Genomic DNA, 9,634 nt, shown 5'->3' with positions numbered 1-9,634 from the left:
AATAAGGATAGCACCACGGGCTATCCAATCAACACAGGATTTGAGTCAGACCTTTTTGGCTCTCGTCTTAGCTCAGGTAGTTCACAGCTTTGCTCTTACTTTCCCTTTGGGATCTGCAATAAACAGGGTGATCACACGCGTAGCAAAGGGTTGTTGAGAGTGTATGAAAGAGGCATGAGTTCATCTAGTACAGGGCCTGTCACACGTATTCACTCTGCTAGTACATGTTTATCATTCTTGTCTTTAAACAAGGTGATTGCTGTCTATGAAGTCACAGGCCCTCATAAAGCTTCAGGGTTAGTATATTTTCTTTTAAATATACAGTATCGAAGAGAAAAAAAAGGGGGTCTGGGGAAGAAGAGTGCAGTAGGGCATAAAGAATGGGCACTGAGTGTATGCATCTGTATCTTTCACACTGACACCCACCAGGAGCCTGTGGCATAGAAGAGGCACCAGAACATCTAGTGGGTGGGAGGAGTTGGCCACCTCTGCCCTTAGCAAGCCCAGGCCTTATGTAGGGGTCGTACATGAGTAGCCGTGGTGTCAGGAACAAACACTGTGTGACCATCAGCCGGGTGTCCTCTTGCTATGGCTGATCTACCTACACCTGCTGATAAATTATTCATCTGTCAGAAAGAGGTCAATGCTGATCCCAAGACATGGTACAATCACTACAAAAGATCAATAAGCTGTGTGGATCACAATAAACTGTGGAAAATTCTGAAAGAGATGGGAATAGCAGACCACCTGACCTGCCTCTTGAGAAGCCTATATGCAGGTCAGGAAGCAACAGTTAGAACTCGACATGGAACAACAGACTGGTTCCAAATAGGAAAAGGAGTACGTCAAGGCTGTATATTGGTGTTGGAGAAGACTGTTGGGAGTCCCTTGGACTGCAAGGAGATCCAACCAGTCCATTCTGAAGGAGATCAGTCCTGGGTGTTTATTGGAAGGACTGATGTTGAAGCTGAAACTCCAATACTTTGGCTACCTGATGCGAAGAGCTGACTCATTTGAAAAGACCCTGATGCTGGGAAAGATTGAAGGTGGGAGAAGAAGGGGATGACAGAGGATGAGATGGTTGGATGGCATCACCAACTCAATGAAGATGAGTTTGAGTAAACTCCAGGAGTTGGTGATGGACAGGGAGGCCTGGTGTGCTGCAGTCCATGGGGTCTCTAAGAGTTGGACATGACTGAGTGACCGAACTGAACTAAGCAAGCTGGTTATATAGGTCTTATAGACCATTGCAAAGAGTTTATTCTATATAGAGTAAAATAGAAAGCCTTTGGAGGTTTGTAGCAGAGAGGTATAATAATCTAACATAGGTTTTACAAGAATGACTTCTAGGTTTGGTGGATATAGACAATAAAGAATATGTTTGAATAAAGGAAAATGGTGAAAATATTATTGAAATTATTTTGGTAGAGGTTTGGACAAGGATTTTTATAGTGGAAATAATGAGAAATGTTCATATTCTGGGTATATTTTTAAGGTAGAAGGTATATGTTGATGGTTTAGCATTACAGTTTGAGAGTATGAGATAAATTTGAGTGATTCAAATTTTTTGGTTTGTTTCCAGGAAGTAGAAGACTGAAAAAAAAAAAAAGAAGAAGAAGAAGGCAAAGGAAAAAAGTTATCATGGTAAAGATCGTCTCAGTGTGTGGTTGTAAAAACCATTGTGAATATTTCAGAAAAAATTATGGAAACTTTTAACAGTGCCCCCTGAACTATGCAAAAATTGCTTTTAAAAAAGTTAAGGCTATTTTTCTTACAGAATCTTGATTCTGATTTAAAGCCAAGGGGATAATTATCTAAAAAGAGCTGTTTGTATAACTGTTTTCTAATAGACTAAACCTCAGTAAAATACATTCAGTTCAGTTCAGTTCAGTCGCTCATTTGTGTCCAACTCTTTGCGACCCCATGAATTGCAGCATGCCTGGCCTCCTTGTCCATCACAAACTCCCAGAGTTCACTCAGACTCACGTCCATCGAGTCAGTGATGCCATCCAGCCATCTCATCTTCTATCGTCCCCTTCTCCTCCTGCCCCCAATCCCTCCCAGCATCAGAGTCTTTTCCAATGAGTCAGCTCTTCGCATGAGGTGGCCAAAGTACTGGAGTTTCAGCTTAGGCATCATTCCCTCCAAAGAAATCCCAGGGCTAATCTCCTTCAGAATGGACTGGTTGGATCTCCTTGCAGTCCAAGGGACTCTCAAGAGTCTTCTCCAACACCACAGTTCAAAAGCATCAATTCTTCAGTGCTCAGCCTTCTTCACAGTCCAACTCTCACATCCATACATGACCACAGGAGAAACCATAGCCTTGACTAGAAGGACCTTGTTGGCAAAGTAATGTCTCTGCTTTTGAATATGCTGTCTAGGTTGGTCATAACTTTCCTTCCAAGGAGCAAGCGTCTTTTAATTTCATGGCTGCAGTCACCATACAAACACATAATGTGCACAAGACATTGATTTAGTTAATTATTGTCACTATTATTATTGTTTTATCAGAAACATTTTCTGCTTGTACCAAAATGTACAGAAACAGTGCAAAACGGAAAGGATCCTCTTAAAAGTGGACCTCAGGCACCTTCTGGGCAAGGAGCAGGCAGAGGCAACTGTAAGGAGGCTCCTACTTGTGAGGACTGGATGGACGGCTCAGACAGGGGACCAAGAACCACCGAGAACCAGCAACCCAGGGAGCAGGGCTGGTCTCGAGTCAAAACCCTGGGAACAAAAGCCCAACTGGACTTCAGAATCACTAGAGACGAGTAATTTCTGTATGCTTCAGATTTTCAGCCTTTTAACAGGAATGTCTACTGAAGTCATTCTTCTCTCTAATGTATGTTTGATGGGTGTAGAGTGGATGATTTGATCTTTAGCTCACAGTCCCGCAGATGGAGATAAATTGTACTCAAGATGCTAATTCAAAGAATTGCTCCTCAGAAAACCTCCATCTCTGGATCTGATTTAGCTGATGAGAGTCTGGCTTTGAGCTGATGCTATCCTGGGGTGAGTTGAGCTCCTGGATTCCTCGGGGGCGTGGTAAGCACCATTTGCAAGTGGAAGATACGTGAATCACTGTAGAAGATTGTGTGGTCTCAGTATGGCCCAGCAACACCTTCCATCCACTTACCCTTCTGCTCTATGGCCGTGCCAGCCCCCTGTCGGGAGCTAAAGCTGACCCCTCCACTCCGTTGAATCTGGCGTTATGACTGGTGCCATGACACCTTTGACCAATACAATTATGTGCAAATACTTTGCCTGTGTTAGTCATTGTCTTTATTCAGCCAGGAGCTTCTATTTTTTCTCTCACAGAGTGCTCACTCTGACGACGAGATCTCTCCAAACCCAGACATCATGGGTTCAGAGAGACCCCTTGGGTCTGGAGAAGCCCACGCCACATCCAGAGACCATGCACGGACACCCTGGTGACGGCTCCGTCTGAGCTCTGCAACAACCGGCACCGATCTTGGAACTCAGCCTAGGGGACTCGTTCCACGGCTACTGTCTCTCTGCAACCGCATCACCCATAGCTGAGCCCGGTCAACTCAGGACAGAAAGAGAAGAAAAATGAGAACTTGTTGTTTAAGCCAGTCAGCTTGGGGGCAGTGTGTGACACAGCAATAGATAATGGTAACGATCGCCTTCATTCCGTCTCAGTGATGGCTAATGAGCCAGAAGTGTAAAACAGCTAGCACAATAGTTTGACACTAGCAGGCGATTAATACATGTTCTTTCCTTTTCAGTTCACATAAAGTTGACATAAAGCCGAGTATGATGTTGGCAGCACCTGAAATTACTCATGTGTCTTAGTATCTGGCTGCTGCCTGTGGCCGAGTGAAACTTCCTCCCCCAAACTAGGATATAATTCCCCAGCTTTCCTTCAAATTGTAATGCCACATGATTCTGTGATTCAGTCGTGGGATCACTGTCACTTATGAGCGGTTCCTTAATAAGGTTTTCGGGGAGCATGCTGTTAGAGCAACTTTCAGGACACATGGCAACAAACCAAGGGCAAAAAAGAAACACTGAGACAAGATGAAGCGTACTTTATAACACAAAGGTAGTTTTCAGTCCTGCGAAATATATTTAGCAGTTTAGATTGAGTTTTCACTCCTCTGTACTGAACCCTGTGTGACAACTCAGCATGAATTTAAAATTCAAATTTCAATTCCCTTCAGCGGAGTAGCAACACGCTTTTGACACCACAGCACTCAATACGCAGTTTACCATCCCTACGGTCATCAGAAGAGCGAAATTCAAGTTCTAAAAGCAAGAGTCTGCAGAACAGAATTCCCTTTGATTTCTAATTCTTTCTTGGTCAAGCCTAGAAAATAGAACCCTCACTGTACACGCTAAAGCTGAAGCTTATTTGAATCAGGTTCTATGTATAAGGAAATCCTCAATACTCCCCAAACTCTGTGCCCCCCACTTTCCCTGCAATGATGCCTGAAGTTACCACGTTGCAGAAACCTCGCAGGGAAAGGACAGACGCTTCCCTCTTTCTGTGAATGACTGCATTTGCAGATTGAATGCCCGAGTCGGGTTATTTGGATGCTCCCTGGCAAACGGCGCCACAAGGGGGCAGCAGAGGGCTGTGTTCCTGAACCCGGGCAGCCTGTCCGTGGGTCCTTCAGCGTCTCACCTGTCTGAGTCCCTCCGGACCTCTGACTGGAAAATTCACTTGTCTGATACAGTCCAGAGAGCTGTCTTGATTCTACTCCTTGATTCTATTTCCAGTTAGTCCATTTTCTCAGGGGCTTGATGAGTTTTACTTGTGCGTTCCTACACGTATTCGCTCCATCATCCATCAGACCCTTGTTTTCTCTTTTCTGGGCACCGTTCTGATCACTGAGTCTACAAAACACAGCTGACCGTTTCGCCAAGACCTTTTCCTCTTGGGAGTCCTGCCAAGGCAGAGTGACTCTGTGGAAACGGCACCCGTCGAGGACCAAAGCTACTTGGGTCCAGCCCTGCCTGCCTGCCCCACTTGCTCAGCTGCAAACCAGCCCTGGATTCTCGGAGCCCCCGGGCTCATCTGATTCCTCACTCCCCGCTGCCCTCACACCTGCATTTCCTGTGCTCAGAGGCGGTAACCGTGGCCCCTGTCAAGTTTCTGAAACCATCATGAGGTGAGGGTGTTTGAGTGTGTACTGTGCTCCATTACTTCGTGTAAGAGCTCAGTCTATGCCTTTAATCAGCAGGCATGGTGATTCATTTTTATTCCTTTCTCCACTCGTTCTTCCATTTCTTTATTAATTTTTCTTACAATAGAGTTACTTTACAAGGTCGCATTGACTTCTACTTCATAGCTAAATGAATCAGCCGTGGGTAGAGCAGGTTTTTTTTTCAGTACCTTTGTGTACCTGATACAGACCTTGATGATGAAGCCGGGATCAGGCAGACAGAGGACCCGCCCTGATAGTAGTTATGCCCTAGGATGAGGGGGGAGCAAGTCGACAAATACCATAAGTACAGAATTTGTCACATGGTGACTTGTGCTAAGCACGGGGAGTGAAGCTGAGCCAGGCAGAGAGAAGGAAAATCATTACCATTGTTGTCATCGCTCTAATACAGCTTTGGGAGGTTATCTACATAATCAATTGCAATCAATAGGAGTGGGAGATGCGGACTTCCCCGGGAACCCTAAAATCAGAGTGACTGTGGGATTCTCCCCAGGCCAGAAGACAGCATTCAGGTGGGCCGGTGGTGTCGACATAGAGTTTGAACTTGCCTTTGAAGCAATGAATGGGAATTAGCTATACAGGAAATGAAGCAGAGGCTGGGGTCTGAGACAAGAAAATAGCAGGTGGGAAGAAGGGGAGGGGAGCGAGGTGGGTGTGCAGAGCCGTGAGCACTGGCTAAGGTCAGCTGAGGCATGGATGAGCCACTCAGGGAGAGGTCGAGACTGGTTCCAGGATCTTGGGCTCCCAGTGCCCATGGGCACTGTGCTGGGTGAGTTTCATGCATCGACACATTGAAGGCTCACCCTGGCTTAACAAGGTGGGTATTGATACCCTTATTTTCAGGCAGATTTGACCTTTGGCCTATATAAAAGTAAAAGCTAACATGTGTACACAATGCCTCTTTTTTAAAAAAATATTTATTTATTTGGTTGCACTGGGCTCCTCCTTGTGGCATGCCGGCTTCTCTAGTTGTGCTGCACAGGCTCTCCAGTTGTGGCATGTGGACTTAATTGCCCTATGGCATTTGGGGTCTGAGTTTCCTGATCAGGGATTGAACCTACGTCCCCTGTATTAGGGGGTGGATTCTTAATCACTCATCACCAGGAAAGTCCCCACAATGTCTCCTTAGTAGGAAAATATATTTGTGTGCTTGGTTATGTTTGCAGGGCACCCAGTCTGTCCAAAGCAACACATGGTGCCCAGCTAATGGCTCCCTATATGGCCTGACTGATGTTCCTAGAAGAATTCCTAAAGGGCTTGTGCCATCTGTTATTGATGGCCTCTTAGATCAGGCTGGGGCACAGTTTTATTAATTTCCAGCCAGGCCTTCTTGGTACCACGGCAGACTCTTCTGGGAAGTCCAGGGACTCACTCCTGCCTTGCTAGCACCTGATTTTCAAAGCAGCTTGTGATGCTGTGACGACAAAGAGAATTTTAAGCAAGGAGCAGCCTTGGCCTTCTCGCTCAGGGCTAGGGGAGGATGCTTTCATGGCAACCACAAGAGGATAGCCCGTGGGACAAGGAGTAGGGGAAGAAGAGCATCCTGCCACCAGGACTGGGCACAGGAAATTGTTTGGGAGAGGCTGGGCTACACCACGTTGCAAATGGTTCATTGATTCTTGATCCATTTGTTTACTTACTCGTGTGTGTACGCTTCTATTAAGTGTTATTTGTCGTAGGCCCAGGGACACTGAGAAAAAGAGACACATTTTGTCCAAGAGTTCAGAGTCTACTAGAAAAACAGATGGGTAAACAGTAATATCTGCTTGAGAACAATTTTTGCAAAATTTAACATTTCTGCAAAATGTAACTGTGCTTCCCAGGTGGCTCAGTGGTAAAGAATCCGCCTGCCAGTGCAGGAGACACAGGAGACTTGGGTTCCATCCCTGGGTCAGGAAGATCCCCTGGAGTAGGAAATGGCAACCCACTCCAGCATTGTTGCCTGGAAAATTCCACAGGGAGTGGAGCCTGGTGGGGGTCACAAAAGTGTTGGACACGACTCAGCGACTGAGCATGCATGCAACCTTTATACATTTAACATCTTTGTGCCTCCACAAAATAGGGGTGAATAATAGTAGGTATCTCAATGATCTATTATGAATACTAAACAAGATAATACAAAGGGAGCATTGGGCTTATTTGTGACAAAGAATATAGGCTACAATAATTATAGTTATTATTATTGTTCATTGACACAGCAAAGTATAGAATCAGAGAAGAAATTAAATACAGTGACTTTATGAAAGCCATTTCCTCTAAGGGTGGAGGAAGGGAAATAGACTTGGGGAAGGATACAAAGAAATAATGTACCTGTAATATTGATTTATCAAACGCATTTATTTAAAAAAATCTGGAGCAAATGAGACAGAATGTTAACATCTGTTAATTCAGTATGCTGTTCACAAGAATGTTTATTGAATTGTTACATCTTTACTCTTTTGTATGTTTGACATTTTTAAAGTTAAAAAAATTAAAAAACAATGAGAATAGGATGCTGTAAATGGAATGATGTGTGGCTGTGTCAGCCTGGGTTAAAGCAGGATTTAGGGTTTGGAATCAGGATCCGACTGGGAAAACCTCCCGGAAGTGTGCAGATATAGGGAATTTGGGGTCTGGAAGATGAATAAATCACGTGTTAAAACTCCTACTCTGTGCTAAGCACTGCACTAGATTCTTTTTGGTTTGAATTCACTTTAAGGGGAAATCTAGCAACTGTGCAGAATTCCAAGGGGCTCCACTGTGGTCTTGTTGCCACCGACATCACAGCTCAACTTCTGCTTCCCTCTCTTCCTCCCTCCAAGTTAGGGCTCCCAAGAGCAACTTCCTTCCTTCAAACACTGTCACTTGGGGAACTTGTAAGAGATCATGGAAGCAGACGGGAAAATGGGCTTTTGGAACTGTCAACAAACCTCCTGTCTCCGGGGAGTAAGGCAGCCCCAGGAGGTTGTACAGCTTCTGTCTGTGGTGGCCTGGTGGGGACATAGTGCAGCAGATGGGGTGTCCCAGGCTTTGGAGAAACACAGGAAAAATAACTGGATCCTCAGATTTCGGGGAACTCTCATCCTACAGACATAGCGCTCCCTCTGTTAAAAAGCTAGTTCTTCCTTCTTGAGGCGATGTAAAAGCTCTGACTTAAAGACAGCATGTGCCTCTGAGGATATAGCTCTGTCTCCTTCGTGGAGTCCAGACCAGAGCAGGAGGTGAGGCACAACACAACCCACCCAGGAAAGGGCTGCATGCAGTAGGAGGTGAAAGAGACGAAGCCCCAGAAGAGCTGCAGAACGGAACCAGCATGTCCTGGTGGTTGGACCCTGGTTGGGCTGGACAGAGAGGGGAAGAACCCAAGGTTTGACCAGGGAGGCTTCAGTGATATGGGGACATTCTCTATGGTACAGAATCCTCATTGCCCGCAAGGAACCACAGAGACAGTCCCAAGAAATGTCAAAGCTGCCATAACAGAGATGCCTGTTGAACTCCTAGTGTGGTACCCTGCTTTGAGGACACCAACCAGCCAGCAGCAAGCTGATTTCACTGAATCCATCCATTTTCAAAGGTGTTCTGGTTGCCATCTCTGGGAAGCAGATACTCAGCCAGATTTGGGAGGACAACAGGTTTATTGTGTAACAGTGGAAGGAAAAGGGTAAGGACAGGTCAGTGAGGGACAGCCATCAGACTGATGGAGGGTCAGCTGCTGGGATTGCTGGCTGCTACCCACTCTCAAATGGGAATCCCAGACCACCTAACCTGCCTCTTGAGAAATCTGTATGCAGGTCAGGAAGCAACAGTTAGAACTGGACATGGAACAACAGGCTGGTTCCAAATAGGAAAAGGAGTACGTCAAGGCTGTATATTGTCATCCTGCTTATTTAACTTATATGCAGAGTACATCATGAGAAACGCTGGGCTGGAAGAAGAAGCTGGAATCAAGATTGCCAGGAGAAATATCAGTAACCTCAGATATGCAGATGACACCACCCTTATGGTAGAAAGTGAAGAGGAACTCAAAAGCCTCTTGATGAAAGTGAAAGAGGACAGTGAAAAAGTTGGCTTAAAGCTCAACATTCAGAAAACTAGGATCATGGCATCCGGTCCCATCACTTCATGGGAAATAGATGGGGAAACAGTGGCAGACTTTATTTTTTGGGGCTCCAAAATCACTGCAGATGGTGACTGCAGTCATGAAATTAAAAGACTCTTGCTCCTTGGAAGAAAAGTTATGACCAACCTAGACAGCATATTAAAAAGCAGAGACATCACTTTGCCAACAAAGGTCCATCTAGTCAAGGCTATGGTTTTTCCAGTTGTCATGTATAGATGTGACAGTCAGACTATAAAGAAAGCTGAGTGCCAAAGAATTGATGCTTTTGAAGTGTGGTTTTGGAGAAGACTCTTGAGAGTCCCTTGGACTGCAAGGAGATCCAACCAGTCCATCCTAAAGGAAATCA

General features: G+C 45.3%; 1 long non-coding RNA gene across 1 annotated transcript in view; it reads left to right on the top strand.

The window, feature by feature from the left end:
• The first annotated feature begins 1,478 nt into the window (after positions 1–1,478).
• LOC123464933 overlaps positions 1,479–9,634 on the top strand; it is a 29,565-nt gene continuing 21,409 nt past the window's right edge. The window contains exon 1 of the long non-coding RNA XR_006640024.1: positions 1,479–1,644. This is a non-coding gene — a long non-coding RNA (uncharacterized LOC123464933). The remainder of the gene's footprint in view (positions 1,645–9,634) is intronic.

Source organism: Bubalus bubalis, chromosome 15, assembly GCF_019923935.1.
Source record: "Bubalus bubalis isolate 160015118507 breed Murrah chromosome 15, NDDB_SH_1, whole genome shotgun sequence".
In the NCBI taxonomy this organism is placed as follows: Eukaryota; Metazoa; Chordata; class Mammalia; order Artiodactyla; family Bovidae; genus Bubalus; species Bubalus bubalis.
Note: the sequence above shows the minus strand (reverse complement) of the source record. Positions and strands in the feature narration are given on the sequence as shown.